The sequence below is a fragment of the Myotis lucifugus genome, unplaced genomic scaffold (genome assembly GCF_000147115.1).
Source record: "Myotis lucifugus unplaced genomic scaffold, Myoluc2.0 scaffold_100, whole genome shotgun sequence".
NCBI classification, from domain to species: domain Eukaryota; kingdom Metazoa; phylum Chordata; class Mammalia; order Chiroptera; family Vespertilionidae; genus Myotis; species Myotis lucifugus.
The window spans coordinates 2,137,684-2,152,544 of record NW_005871148.1 but is presented as its reverse complement, the minus strand read 5'-3'; the positions used below and the strand labels follow the sequence as shown (position 1 = coordinate 2,152,544).

The 14,861-nt window shown below is 50.8% G+C and overlaps 1 protein-coding gene across 4 annotated transcripts in view; it reads left to right on the top strand.

Moving 5' to 3' along the window:
• ARSG (arylsulfatase G) overlaps positions 1-14,861 on the top strand; it is a 90,903-nt gene that overhangs the window by 24,318 nt on the left and 51,724 nt on the right. Inside the window, exons 1-2 of one of the 4 annotated variants that reach the window (XM_023756931.1) lie at positions 2,887-3,288; positions 4,561-4,713. The exons of 1 other annotated variant lie outside the window; for it this stretch is intronic. The gene's annotated coding sequence lies outside the window, so the exon portion shown is untranslated. Of the gene's footprint in view, positions 64-2,886; positions 3,289-4,560; positions 4,714-14,861 lie in introns of those variants that run through there. 2 more of the 4 variants (XM_014458865.2, XM_023756932.1) reach the window with 2 other exon arrangements.

Here is a 14,861-nt window from a genome sequence, read left to right as displayed (position 1 = left end):
CCACGTGTACCCGGCCCGCACCGGGCGCGCGCCCGCCCTGAGCCAAGCCGGGGGTCACGGAAGGTAACGGCGTCGCCGTCCCGCGCGGGCCCGCTCCCGCCAGCACCGCCGGGGTCCTGGGCGCGCCGCCCAAACCCGGCGCGGCTGTGCGCGCCTGGCCCCATCGGCCCCCGGCGCTGTGCCGCACTGCTAGCGGGGAACGCGGACTTGTTTGGGGGCGCCCGCACCCTTTCTGCTCGCACTCCCTGGCCGTGGTCCTTCTCGCAGCCCCTCTGCGCGCCCAATCCGGCCCGCGTCCTGAGGATTTGGGGGGTGTGGGATGAGGGGCGCTGGGGATGGTCCCAGGCGGCGCTTGCGGGCAGAACAGGTTCTTTCCAGTTTGAGTGTGAGCTGCGCGCGCGCGCGCGCGCGCACCACCACGGTCCCCAAGTTCCTCCTCCAGGGCCAACTTCCCCCAATTTCGTCAACTCGTGCACCCCACAGTTCCCGTTCCGGGAGGGAGGGAAGGAGTGCCGCAGTGGCCTCAGGGAGCTGGCGTCCCGGCTGCTAAGGGTGACCTGGTTTCCCCCCTTTTCTGCAGCAGCAGCATCCGCGCTGAGTCAGCATCCCCGGCCGGGGGCGCACGCGGACCGTCCTCTCGGGCGTGAGCCACACAGGTGCACGGCTGTCTGGCCCGCGGGGCGCCTGCTGTAGCCTTAGGGACTAATACGTGCCCCTCATCCGGAAGTTCCCGACCCCGAGAGCCCCGTGAACTCAGCAGATATGCACGGGAAACCTCGGTTAAGAACAGTCCTGGAACAAAGCAGTGTCAGATCCAAGGCATTTCGGAGCCCGCGGGGACACAGACTGTGCTTCCTGTGCCCACCTCGGATCCCCAGGCCCCATCTGGCACCTGCTCCGAGGCAAAGGCTTTATTCTCCGCCTTCCCCTGCCTACTTGGTACGGGCTGCTCTCTTCCTTCCGGTTCGGATAATGTGGTTCTGATGTCAAACTTGAGAGACCCTTGTCTGCGAATGCGTGCACGTTGGGTCGCCCCCAGGAGGAATGGGCGATGTGAATTTTGATTAAAACCGCTCTTTGCTCGCTGCCTGATTCTCCTCATGATTTGGGTGTAGTGTGTACCGGGTTAAATGCCTTTCTGTGCTGTTACTGAGCTCCGCCGTGGGTTAGGGGTAGGGGGCAGGTGCGCTGGTGAAGAGTGCTGCGTTAGGGCCAGTACTCCACAGCCAGGGGCCACCCATCAGCTCTGCAGCCTTGTGGGAGTAACTAAACTTTAGATCTGTAAAATGGGGACAATGGCGACAGCTCCCAGAATGGAAAGGTTTAATTTTTGATGCCTGTCAAGTTCAGATCAAAGTGACTGGTCTATGGCTAGCCCTCAGCACCCATTAGTTCTTACTGATTTATTATTTATGGCTTGCCAAGTCCAATAACTGACTCCTCACCCCCGCTACAAGCGATCCTTTTTCGAGCTGTTTTGTGAAGAATCCACACATGGCGATATGTGGAACCTGATTGTAATCACTAAAATGAAAACCCTTAGTGTGCTAACACGACTGTAAGTGTAATCTTTGATATTTAGGGTGTTGCAGAGCATTGGACCTGTCACTGTATTCCGTATGGAATCGTCGTACTGAATATTGAATATGACACAGCATCCAGTATGTCTGAGTCTTGCTTAGACTTAAGAGCCTAGTGGTGCAGCCCAGCAGTTACAACTGAGTGAGTCAAGCAAGTCATGAGAGGTCTTGGTACTTCAGCTTCTGGATGTTGAAAGTTAGCCGTAGCTGGGCCCTGGCCAGTTTGGCTCAGTGGATAGAGCGTTCGCTTACTGACTGAAGGGTTCTGGGTTTGATTCTGGTCAAGGGCATGTGCCTGGTTTGCAGGCTCGATCCCCAGCCCTGGTCGGGGCCTCCTGCAGGTGGCAACCGGTGATTCTCTCTCTGTGTCTCTCTTCCTCCCTTCCACTCTCTCTAAAAATCAATGAAAAAATATCCTCGGGTGAAGATGAAAAACAACAACAAAAAGTTAGAGGAAAGATGGCGCCAGAGGTGAATGAATAATTGGGACAGTCACTTCTGAGTATTTGACCAAGTGGGACAACTGGCTGTTGGGACAGAGCTGTAATAATATAACAGTAATACTAATAATGCATTCTCACGGTTACCTTTATTAATATTATAATTAATCTTTACAGATTTGCTTAGTTCCCAACATTTTATTAAGTGCCTTACATGTGACCCATTTTAACCCCATCATCAGACTAAGGCAGCTGACGCTTGTCCCCATTTTCTTTTCAAATATAATTTTATTGATTTCAGAGAGGGAGAGAGAGATAGAAACATCAATGATGAGAGAGAATCATTGATCGGCTGTCTTCTGCACCTCCCACACTGGGCATTGAGCCCACAACCTGGGCATGTGCCCTTGGCTGGAATTGAACCGGGGTCCCTTCAGCCCGTGGCCCGACGCTCCATCCCCTGAGCAAAACCAGCTAGGGCTCGTCCCCATTTTCTTGATGAGAACTGTTGAGGCGCAGAGCACTGGAGGGATTTGCCCAGGGTTTCTCAACACTTACAGGTACACAGTGGCCCACTTGGCAGGTAGAGCTCATCTGGAGATGACAGGTGCCTCCTGTGTTTGGATCACAGCGAGTTGGCTGAAAAACCCAGTCTTGCCAGCCACAAACCAGTGACTCGTGCCCGCCTGGTTAGAGGCTGGCTGCCTTCCCCTTGTTCCCTCAATCCTGGTGAGACCAAGCGTGGAAACCCCTGCTCATTTCACTCTACAGGGAAAGCAGAGAGGGAAAGCACCACGTTGCCATGGTGAACACCTCCCCAAACAAAACCACCTCTGTTTAGTTCTAAATCTGAACAAAAGAACCTTTGGAGTCTGGAGTAGGGAACCAGAAAAATCACGAAATTAAGGAAGGGGTCCGTCTCCCCTCTTAGGGTCTTCGGTGGTGTTTGTGGCAACCAAGTGGCAGCAGAGCCCCGCGGCCCTTCACCCACAGGGAGCAGGGCTGTAAGGATGCCCTTAAAAAGCCCCTCAGCATCTTCTCTGGAAATCAATGGGCCGTGAGAGCCATCCCCACTGCTCTTTTCTAGTCTTCTTCTTTCGGGTCATTTGCATGAAAACAGGTTCCATTGTGCAAAGTTGGCCTGCCTGTTCTCTGTCAACAACATTTGTAGAACTTCTAGTCTTCAAGTTGGGTTGCCAAGCAGATATGACCCTGGCTTGCAAATAAGCTCCCTGCATTTACCAGCCCGTGAGAACTTCAGCGTGGGGGTAAGTAGATGGAAAGGAATCTTGCCCGCTGTTCAGAGCTGGGAGCAAGCCTGCTTTTGCGGGCCGCGTTTTCAGAGCAGCCAGGGAAGAGGGGGAGCGTTTGAGGGGACCTTCTGCAGGCGTCCTTGACTGCCCAGAACATCATCTGTTTCCTAAACCTGGTTGTCTGAGAATCTGAGAGCCCGCTGGGGCTCGGGCCTGCTGCTCCCACCGTGGCCTTCCCCTGCTTACCCAGAGCCATGCACTCGGGTGACCTGCCCCTCCCGTAAAGGTCTCTGGGGGAATACTGAAATAGTATATCAGGGAAACTGCCTTCCTTCAAGTCAATAGGTACCACCCCTCCCCCTACTCTATCTTGTTAAAGATGCATTTCCAGTAAGATGATCTTATGCTTAATAATTGTCCAGGTTTATATGTGTTAGTATAAATTATTTCAGTCATAATTGATATGAACTCAATTCAGAAGGGATTTTTAAAAATACATGAGTAAAGTGTAAAATATTAAATTTCAATTTATACACACTATTTCAGAGAAATGGAATAAGGTAATTAAATACTTTTGAACATGAAAGTGCATTGTGTTGAGACAGAATGGATATATAGTTTTGAAAAAAAGAAAAATGATATAACATTTTAGAACTAATGGGAAATGGTCTCCTGTCATTTCTAAATGAATGACGGTGGTTTCCAAATTCCTCTGGTGATCATACATGTAAAAGAGTAGTTTAAGAATTTTACTGTAAAAATAATATTCACAAATACAATCGAAACGATATCTTTTGCAGTTATTTAAAGTTAGGATGAAACATTGAAGCCAACTTAAAACTGTGTGAGGGTGGTGTGGACTGAATGAGCCTGCCCCCCATCTCCAAATTCCTCAGGGGAAGCCCCAACCCCCAGTTCGATAGTACTTGTAAACGAGGCCTTTGGGAGGAATGAGGGTTGGATGAGGTCATGAGGGTGGGGCCCTCATGCTTAGATTAGTGCCCTCCTTAGAAGAGGAAGAGAGAAATACCGTTCTCTCTCTGAGAACACACACAGAGAAGTCATGTGGATGACAACACACACAGCAAGAAGGCAGCCTTCTGCGAGCCAGGAAAAGAGCTCTCACCAGAAGCTAGCTATACTGGCACCCTGGCCTCACACTTCTGGCCTCAGAACTGTGAAGAAATCACTATCTGTTGTTTAAGCCATCCAGCCTGCGTTACTTTGTTGTGGTGGCCCGAGCTAACCAATACAGAGGGAATTTATTGTGTTTCCAACTCCTTTTAGAGGATACGTAAGCAAGAACACTTTGCAGGTCACCGAGGATAGTCCATGTTCATATGAGGACAAGAAAGATCTGCTCCCTGCCTTCATGGATAAGGTCTTCCCAGGGAGATAAAACAAGCCGAAGCGTCACCGAAGTGGACGGTGCGAGGCCAGGTAGGGGGATGTGTCATCTGTGATGTGAGATGCACATGAGGACAGGCCCTGGAACCTGACCTTGAATCCAAGTTCTGCCCTCACTAGCCATTCATCTCCGCTCATCCATGACAGGGAGAGAGCACCTGCTGCAGGGGGTGGGGGCTGGGGGGTGGGGCTCAACCCTGAGTGGCTGGTGAACTGAGTTAACGTGTGTAAGGGGGTTAGCAGCTTAGCATTGTGCTTGGATCAGACGAGGCTCTGGATCGCTCAGCGGGGAGGTTGAGGAGGATAGAGATCAGTGAAGCCTAGAAAGGCAGGAAAGACCTTGCAAGGACCGGCCAGTGAGGGGTGAACCACGAGGGAGGAAGGCAGGAGATAAGAGAGGGTGTGCTGGATTTGGGGGCCGGAGGGGAGGTGACGATCTGACTTCTGTTACACCCGGTTACCACTCGGCCCAGTGTTGATGTATCCCTGGGTGCGTCTCACTCGCTCTGGAGTGTTTTGTTTGATTTCCACAATGATATTTGTTCCCAGATTTCTCCGTATCCAGTTTACTGCTCCTAGAGTTTTGTCATCCGCTCACTACTTAAGAAGAAAAAAAGAACATTGCCTTGAGGAGGCATCCATAAACCAGCCAAACCTGCTGCAGAAGTCCTCAAAATAACACAATAAAAATCAAAATTCTCAGAGCCAAGTGGTTTCCGTCGCATTGCTTTTAGGATAGATCCATGCCACCTGCAGCTTCTATGACACCGTGGTGAGTCGTGAAACCTCATTGGAAGTGTCGGGAAGTGCTGTGCGTGGGACCCCTGGGTTTGGCTCCGATGGCAGCCGGCCTTCTTTGGATAATTTTCGGTGTTGCTCCACGTGTCATGTTGCTCAAGGCCCCAGGAATAAACACCTGCTCTCCTCTCGGTTTCTGGCCTAAAGGGAGAGGCTGGCTGTCGCCATCTTGTCTAAACACGCTCAGCCTGCTGTTCCCTGGAACAGAACACGGTGTGCGGTTCCCATGTTAATCCCTTCGGGACAGTACACGTTGGCATTTCCAGATGAGTCGGGGTGACACAGAGAAGCTAGAAGGGTGCTTGCTCCAGGGCTGTGTTTTGGATCAGAAGCAAAGAGGAGCCCTGCCCTGGTTGGTGGAGAGTTGCGGACTCCTTACATGAATCTGAATGCTTAGGAAGGGTGTATTGCCCAGCCGGCGTCGCACTGTGGTTGAACGTGGACCTGGAGGTCACGGTTCGATTCCCGGTCAGGGCACGTGCCTGGGTTGCGAGCTCAATCCCCAGTGTGGGGTGTGCAGGAGGCAGCCGATCAATGATTCTCATCATGGATGTTTTGTATCTCTTGCTCCCTTTCCCTTCCTCTCTGAAATCAATAACAAATATAAATATTTTTTAAAAGGGTGTGTGGCAGGGCTGGGTATAGGACGCGCCCATCCTTCTGTCCCACGCCCATTGCTCCTCTCTCCGGGCAGTGGCTGCTCAGCATAGCCCACTCAGGAGCTGGCCAGAGGGACACGGCCACCTCCCAGGCCACGAAACCACACCCAGAGGATGTGGTCCCTCCTCTCAAAGTGTTGACTGTCTAGGTGGGAAGACAGGACACGCGTGTGATACTTATCCCAAAACAGCATTTCAACAAGAGCACTTTTGCAAGTGAGAAGCGCAGACAAAGGAGAACTTAGCAAGGTCACCCGAGGTTGGGAAGGGATGAGAGGAAGCTGGGCTTTCAGGTTGGGGTGGAGCAGGCTTGGCCCTCATTGTTCCTGTTCGATGCTCAGTGGAACCTTGGCTTTCGATATAATTGGTTCCGGAAGGCTGTTCGAGAAGCAGTTTTGTTCAAAAACCGAATCATTTTTTCCCTCATTAGAAATATGTAAGTTGGATTAATCCGTTCCAGACCCTCAAATGCTTCCCTGCTTTAACCGTATATACAGCACATGTTTAATGTACAGTTTAATCTGTAAATAAAGGCTTCTTAAATTTATCAAACCACCCCCTACTAGCCATAAGTGGATTTTTAATATTCCATTGCCTCCGAAATGCTATCACTGGTTAACTGCTTATTGTTTATCCAATGAACAACAGTTTTCCTACCTCTTCAATCACCTGTGATTGGTGTTTCTTTCACACTCTCAGCAACATTAGCACTCTTGATGGCCTCTTTATGCTTTAAAATTGTGCTAATCTGTCTCAGTGGGTTTGGGCTACCATAATAAAATGCCGTAGATGAGCTTAAACAACAGACATTTACTTCTCACAGTTTTGGAGGCTGTGAAGTCTAAGGTCAAGGTCTTGGCTGATGATGATCCTGGTGAGGGCTCTCTTCCTGGCTTTCAGACAGCCACCTTCTCACTGTGTCCTCCCATGTTGGAGAAGTAAGCTCTCTCCTATCGCTTTATACATATATGGGCACTAATCCCATCATGAGGGCCTCACCCTCAAGACCTCATCCAATCCTGATTACCTCCCAGAGGCCCCATCTCAAATCCGATTACTTTGGGGGTTAGGAATTAATTTACAAATTTGGGGAGCACACAAGCATTCAGTCCGTTACATTTCATTGCAGAGGTGAAGCAGATCTGGGGAAAGGATAAATCTGCAAAAACAGAAAAGATTGTAGGTAGCATTTAAGAGAAAGTTCCCTATTCTCATGAGAAATGAAACTTTGCCATATGAACCACTATCAGTGTTAATAAGACATGGGGAAAGGTAAGATGTATGAGGTGGACTTGCCAAAAAAAAATCAAACCTGAGTCTAATCTTACCTCTAGGTCTACAACTCAGTCTACAGGGAAAACAGGGGAGTGGGGAACATTTTAAATGACATCACGGGGTGCAATTAGCCAGACCCAAAATTTAAGAAATTTTATAGGAGAAAAAACCGAATTTATAAGTATACTAGAGGCCGAGAGGAGGCGCCCCGCTTCCCGCCATGCGAGGAGGCATCCCGCGGGCCGCTGCGGGAGTCAGGCCTGACTGGCACCCGGGCAGCCGGGGCCCTGCCTGACTTTTGCCCCAGGCCCCTCCTGCCCCCCACCTGTGTCCGCTCCAGGGCTGCCCGAGCTGGAGCGGCAGCTTGGCCAGCCCCAGGCCCCCCTCACCCCCCCCCCCCACCTGTGTCCTCTCTGGGCCGCCGGAGCCACGTGCAGCTGGGCAGGCCCCCCTGTCTCTGTCTCCATCTCTGCTCCGGGCCTCACCTGCACGCGCAACCTCCTCCTGTCAGGTCGTGACCCTTACGGTGTCCTTGCCTAATTTGCATATTACCTCTTTATATAAATAGATTGTAGGAAAGAGAGGAGGAACGTATTCATGAAAAGAGAAGAAACAAATGCATTGTGTGGTGGACTTGGATCCTGATTAGAACAAAGCAACTGTAAAATAATGCGATGAGACAAGGGAGGACATTTAAACACTGATTGGATTTTTTATGTTAAAATTATTGCTCAGCCCAGCCGGCATGGCTCAGTGGTTGCACGTTGACCTAGGAACCAGGAGGTCACAGTTTAATTCCCAGTCAGGGCACATGCCCCGGTTGTGGGCTCAATCCCCAACATGGGGGCAGGCAGGAGGCAGCTGATCAATGATAATCTCTCATCATTGGTGTTTCTATACTAAAAAAAAATTATTGTTCATTTTTAAAAGGGGCTATTAATAGAATTATAGTTACATTTTTAGAGAATCCTTATCTTTTAGAGAACCATATAGAAATATTTACAGATGAAATTATATCTGGGGGTTGTTTCAAAATAATCTAGTGTATGTGGAGGATGAAGGCAAGAGAAGTAGATGAGGAGACAGAGAAAGAACCAGACTGTCCATGTGTTGGTAACTGTTGAATCTAGATATTGGGTGGGTGTGCATGAGTTTCCCAACTTCTGTACGTTTGACAACTTCCATCATAGAATGTTTTTTGTTTTTTTTAAAAATATATTTCTTTATTGATTTCAGAGAGGAAGGGAGGAGAGAGAGATGGAAACATCAATGATGAGAGAGAATCATTGATTGGCTGCCTCCTGCACGCCCCCTACTGGGGACCAAGCCTGCAACCCAGGCATGTGCCCTTGGCCGGAATCGAACCCGGGACCACTCAGTCCGCAGGCCGACGCTCTATCCACTGAGCCAAGTCGGCTAGGGCCATCATAGAATGTTTAATAAATAGTGAGTAAGTACTGCTATGTTAAAATAGAATTTCTTCTTAATCCTCACACGAGGATATTTTCCCATTGGTTTTTTAGAGAGAGTGGAAGAGAGAGGGAAAGACAGAGAGAAACATGGATGTGAGAGAAACACGTGGATGCGTTGTCTCCTGCACATGCCCTGACGAGGGCCTGGGGCCGGGGGAGAGCCTGCAACCTAGGTCCATGCCCTTGACAGGAATCGAACTAGGCACCCTTCCGTCCGCAGGCCGACGCTCTAGCTACTGAGCCAGACCGGCTGCGTAAAAGAAATCCTTACACATTTGGGAAATAAGCTTTCGAGAGTGGGTTTCAGGTAACTGACCTTGAGCCCTTCCCTCTTGTCCACCCTTCTCCTGAGTGTTCTTCTCAAGGGGAGGGGGGAATTTTAGAGGAAGGATGTTGTCCCGAAGCCCGGCTACTCTTCCTGTGTTTCTGACCCGATTTCAGGGACCCAGATACCGTTTCTGCAGGCAACCGGGTTGTTAGATGTGTGGCGTGCGCCGCCTCTGCCTTCCCAGATTGGCTCCTGTGGCAGTCCCAACAGGTGATTCCTGCAGAAAGGCGGGCGGAACATCGTAGCCCCTGCCCCCCCCCCCTCCCCCCCCGCCGCCTCCCCATGGAGGAGTTCCTGGCATCCTTGGGTTCACGGAAGTGATATTCCCAGCACCAGGATCTGGCTTGACGTCTTCAAGCTTAAAAAACAAACACGCCAGCATTTTAATTATCTAAGAGAAATTGCTCTCCAAGCCGGTATGGAGACACTCGGTCAATCACTTCCTTTGTTCCTGTTATGAGATAAGGTGTTGGGGATAGGATGTGGGCACGGTGACTACAGTGAACACTGCCATGCGGGATGTTTGAAAGTTTCTAAGAGAGTAGGTCCTAAAAGCTCTCATCGTGGGGACAAAAGCACTTTTTCCTCCGTTTAAAATTGTGTCTGTAGGACATGATGGATGTTAACTAAACCTCCTGCGGTGATCATTTCACAGTATATGTAAGCCGAGTCATGATGCTGGACCCCTTCATCTTACACAGTGTAGAGTGTCAACTATATGTCAATAAAACTAAAGAAAATACAGAACAGGAAAAAAAGGATTAAAAATTATTTTAAAAAATATTCTTATTGATTTCAGAGAGGAAAGGAGAGGGAGAGAGATGAATGATGAGAGAGACTCATTGATCGGCTGCCTCCTACATGCCCCCTACTGGGGATCGAGCCCACAACCTGTGCATGTGCCTGACTGGGAATCGAACTGTGACCTCCTGGTTCATAGGTCGATGCTCAACCACTGAGCCACACCAGCTGGGCAAAGAAAGGATTTACTTCACATTTTTTTTGTGGAGCTAAGACTGTGAGGTCTCCCCAGTTCTGCCCTAAGAAAGCAGTGTTGCCCTAGCCGGTTTGGCTCAGTGGGTAGAGCATCAGCCTGTGGACTGAAGGGTCCTGGGTTCGATTCCGGTCGAGGGCATGTGCCACGGTTGCAGGCTCGATCTGATCCCCAGCCCTGGTCGGGGCTCATGTGGGAGGCAACCAATCGATCTGTCTCTCTCACAGCGATGTTTCTCTCTGTGTGTCTCTCCCCTTCCCTTCCACTCTTTCTAACTGACATGTTAGGGCCCAGGGGCAAAGTTAGGGGCCACGAGGATATTCATTACACGTAGACATTCACCGCCTCAGTCGCTGTTTGTCCTGGCAACCGTGGCAAGTAGATTCTCCACTGCACTTGGGCTCCATTAGGGTGAGGCCACACACACTTCAGCGGGAGCTCAGTGTAAGGGCCATGCCAGGGCAGGGAGTGGCCCCCCTCTGGCGCTGTCTCTCACCTTGAGGACCCAGTGGACAGCTCACTTCTCAGCTCCCCCCTCCCTGTTCTGTTGCAACACGCTCTCCTCTCTCTCTCTCTCTCTCTCTTTTATAAAATATATTTTTATTGATTTCAGAGAGGAAGGGAGAGGGAGAGAGATAAACATCAATGATGAGAGAGAATCATTGATCGGCTGCCTCCTGCCCGACCCCTACTGGGGATTGAGCCTGCAACCCATGCCTGTGCCCCTTGACCAGATTTCAACCCGGGACCCTTCAGTCCGCAGGCCAACGCTCTATCCAGGGGTCCTCAAACTACGGCCCTCGGGCCACATGCAAATACAAATATTATATTTATTCCCTTTTGTTTTTTAACTTCAAAATAAGATATGTGCAGTGTGCATAGGAATTTGTTCATAGTTTTTTTTTAAACTATAGTCCGGCCCTCCAACGGTCTGAGGGACAGTGAACTGGCCCCCTGTTTAAAACGTTTGAGGACCCCTGCTCTATCCACTGAGCCAAACTGACTAGGGCCAGGTTCTCTTTCTCTGCAGAGCTGTGGCTGGCGTGGTGGATGCAGGCAGGACCTGCTGCTGGGGCTCAAACCCTCCAGCCCCCGACTCGGTACACCTGCCTTCCCCCGACTTCCTCTAACACTTGCCACTTCTCATGCCTCCGGTGGCTTCTTTGCTGCCCTGGCAGGTGCCAGCTCTTCCTGCTTGCTGCTGCACAGCTTCCTTCCGTGTCTTCTACAGATCCTTCTAGAAAGATCACCTGCTCCGTGAGGTTGCCCCTGACCTCCCTCGTCGCTTTGCACCTGCCCACCCCCACCCTCCTGGTCCTCTTCCCGCTTTGATTGTTCTGCCCACCACATGTGTTTACGCGTTTCGTTTTCTGTCCCCACCCCCATCCCCCCAGCAGGAAAGTGCCAGGAAGGCAACAGGCTTCCTGTGTCACTGCTGTGTGCACAGCGCCCAGCTGACACCTGTCACTTAGCCACGCTGGCTGGGTGGAAGGCAGTGCCTGGGGGAGTCATTTCAGCTACCCTCGGGCAGCCGGTGCCTCAGCCCCCCTCCTGACAGCCCCCACGTGACTCCTAGTGCAGCAGGCGCTCTGACCGGGTTCTGATCTGCGGGCAAAACAACAGCGCCCTGCCCCAGAGACCACCCTCTCCGCGGGCCTTTGTCTTTTTTGGCCTCAGCTCATCGGAAGCTTTAACCAGCAGAGCTTGGAGAGGTCGCCTCACCTTCTGGTTATTTCAGCTGCTTTCAAGGTTCTCTCACGGGCTGCGTGGCCACGGCGAGGCCCCAGGGAGCCGGTCAGGTGATGGACTCCTGCTCTGGTATTGGCACCGCCAAGCACAGAGCACATCTTCGGGTGGCCTCACCCCGTTCACGTCTCGCTCTTCTAGACAACAGCCCACCTGTGGGCCACGCCACTTCTATGCGTCTTTGTCTATAAACAAGCCGGGACCCTAAGGGAGGCCAGATGTTAGCAGACCCAGCAGTCCTGCTTTAAAACAGGGGTCATGGAAAAGAACAGGAGTCATTGCGAGGCCGATGGCAACTCCAGTTCACTGGACTGCGGCCCGAGGAGCAGGGAGACGGGGCGGGCTCCACACTGATGCTCCGCAAGGAGCCAGCCCGGCCCGTTCTGCTCCCACAGAGCAGATGGAGCCGAGGGGCCTTCCGCGTGGAGTTCGTTGAGTCAGGTGGTCAGGCAGCTTCCAGCCTGTGGAAGGCGGGGTGAAGGCTTTATTTGCCGAAGACTCCCCCTTTCTTCCTTAGCCCACAGCAGTGCATCTTGTTTGCGTCCACGTTCTCTTCTGAGAAGGGGAGGGTGGTGGGTAAGAAAAAGTTGGGTCCAGCCAGTGTGGCTCAGTGGTTGAGCATCAACCCATGAACCAGGGTGTCACTGGTTCAATTCCTGGTCAGGGCACATGCTCAGTGAGGGGTGTGCAGGAGGCAGCCGGTCAGTGATGCTCCTCATTGATGTTTCTATCTCTCCCTCTCCCCTCCTCTCTCTGAAATCAATAAAAAAATACTAAAAAGGGGAAAAAAGGAAAAGTGTCAGATAAGGCACTGAGCTTGGTCTCAGCTTGGATCTTTGAAAAATAACCCCGCCAGCTTTACCGAGATATAATAGACAAATAAAAATTGCGTATATTTATGATGTCCAATGTGATGTTTTGATTGGGAAGTGATTACCACAGTGACGCTGATGAACACATCCGTCCCCTCACGTATTACTATTTATTTATTTTTTTCGTGGTGAACACTTTTAAGATCTACTGTCTTAGCAAATTTCAAGTTTGCAATACAGTATTATTAACTGTATCCAGAAGTTATTCGTCCTGCATAGCTGAATGTTTGTAACCTTTGACCAGCTCTCCCCACTTCCCCAACCCCCGACCCCGGCCCCTGGCAAGCAGCATTCTACTCTCTGCTTCTGCGAGTTCAACTTCTTTTTTTTTTTTTTTTTTTAAATATATTTCATTGATTTTCTACAGAGAGGAAGGGAGAGAGATAGAGAGTCAGAAACATCAATGAGAGAGAAACATCGATCAGCCGCCTCTCGCACACCCCCCACTGGGGATATGCCCGCAACCAAGGTACATGCCCCTGGCCGGAATCGAACCTGGGACCCTTCAGTCCGCAGGCCGACGCCCTATCCACTGAGCCAAACCGGTCAGGGCGAATTCAACTTCTTTAGATTCCACACGTCAGTGCGATCGTGCAGTGTTTGTCTTTCTGTGCCTGGCTTATCTCACGTGGCATGGTGTTTTCCAAGTTCACCAGGTTGTTGTAAATGACAGGCTTTCCTTCTTGTGAAAGGCTGAGTAATACTCCATTGTTTGTATATGTTCTCTGTGCAGCACATTTTCCTTACTTATTCACCCATCGATGGACACTTAGGTTGTTTTCACATCGTGGCTGTTGTGAAAAATGCTGCAGTAAACACGGGGGGCAGATATCTCTTCAAGAGACTGATTTCCTCCCCTTTGGGTAAATACCCAGATGTGGGGTTCCTGGATCCTACCGCCATTCTCTCTTTAATGTTTTGAGGAACCTCCATACTGTTTCCCAAAATGTCAGCTTGGATCTTTTTTTTTTTCCCTGCTGGGGTCTTAAAGTCTGTGGCTTAGAGTCCATCCTTAGAATGTCCTGTTTGCCTTTTCCTTGTAGTTTAGAGAAATAAAGGGGGAGAGGATTAACTGTCTCCCTGGAAGTGTGGGCCTGCAGGATTCCGACGAAACGGAGCGCTGGCTACATTGGCTTATTTCCATTCTAGGAAAATGTTAAGTATTTCGTGATTCTCTTTGAAAATCCTCAAAGGAATGTTTTATCGTGGAACAATTAAGCAAAAACCATCCATGTTTCCACCTTCATTTTAGCTTCTTTCTTAAGCGAATATTTTTTTTTAAGTCGTTCTGCGTGGGGTCCTTCTGAAATGGATTATCGACCAGGAATGAGGCCACGCCGGCGTTCCAAGCTAAGTAGCTTCAAGCAGGAAAGCCCCCTGTGGTTGTTGCTCGTGGTCGGAAGCCAGTGGCGTGGAGGCTGGGAGTCAACCCGCGCGGGCCCACGAGTGTGTGCTGGCGCCCTCCTGGTGAGGGCTCGCTCTCCCCGAAAGGGAGACGTCCTTGGGGCCCCAAGATCAACAAATACCAGTGGGATCCAATTGGCTTTGGAATAATAGCTCTCCTTTTGGGAAACAGACATTTGCATTTCTGCACAATGGATCCATTGACCTCCAGAGGCCCTGCCTGTCTCCTTGGGCTTCCTTGTGACGGTTGAGTCTGTATCTGCCCGTCCCTCTGAGTTTGCCCAGGTCTCCCAGCGTCGACACAGCTCCCGCTAGCCCCGTCCACTTGCCTCCGCCACGGGTTGGCTTCGCCAGCTGTGCGCTCCTTCCCAAGGCAGGATCGCATTGGCCATGTTAAATGCGGCTCTCCTTTCATCTTCTCCAGAGGTTGGGTGTCCCACTGAGCTTTTTACTTGGTCCAGAATTCAAGTCTCTCTCTCCTTACTAACTTCGTAAAGTTCCGGCTTTTAAGTGAACTCGGGGTGATGGGGTTTTGTCTTATGGTTCCCATTTGCAACCCGTGTGGAATGCATCACCTTCCACTCCTGTCTTTCGGACCCGGACGTGTTTGTCCCCGGGAGCCGACTCTTCCCC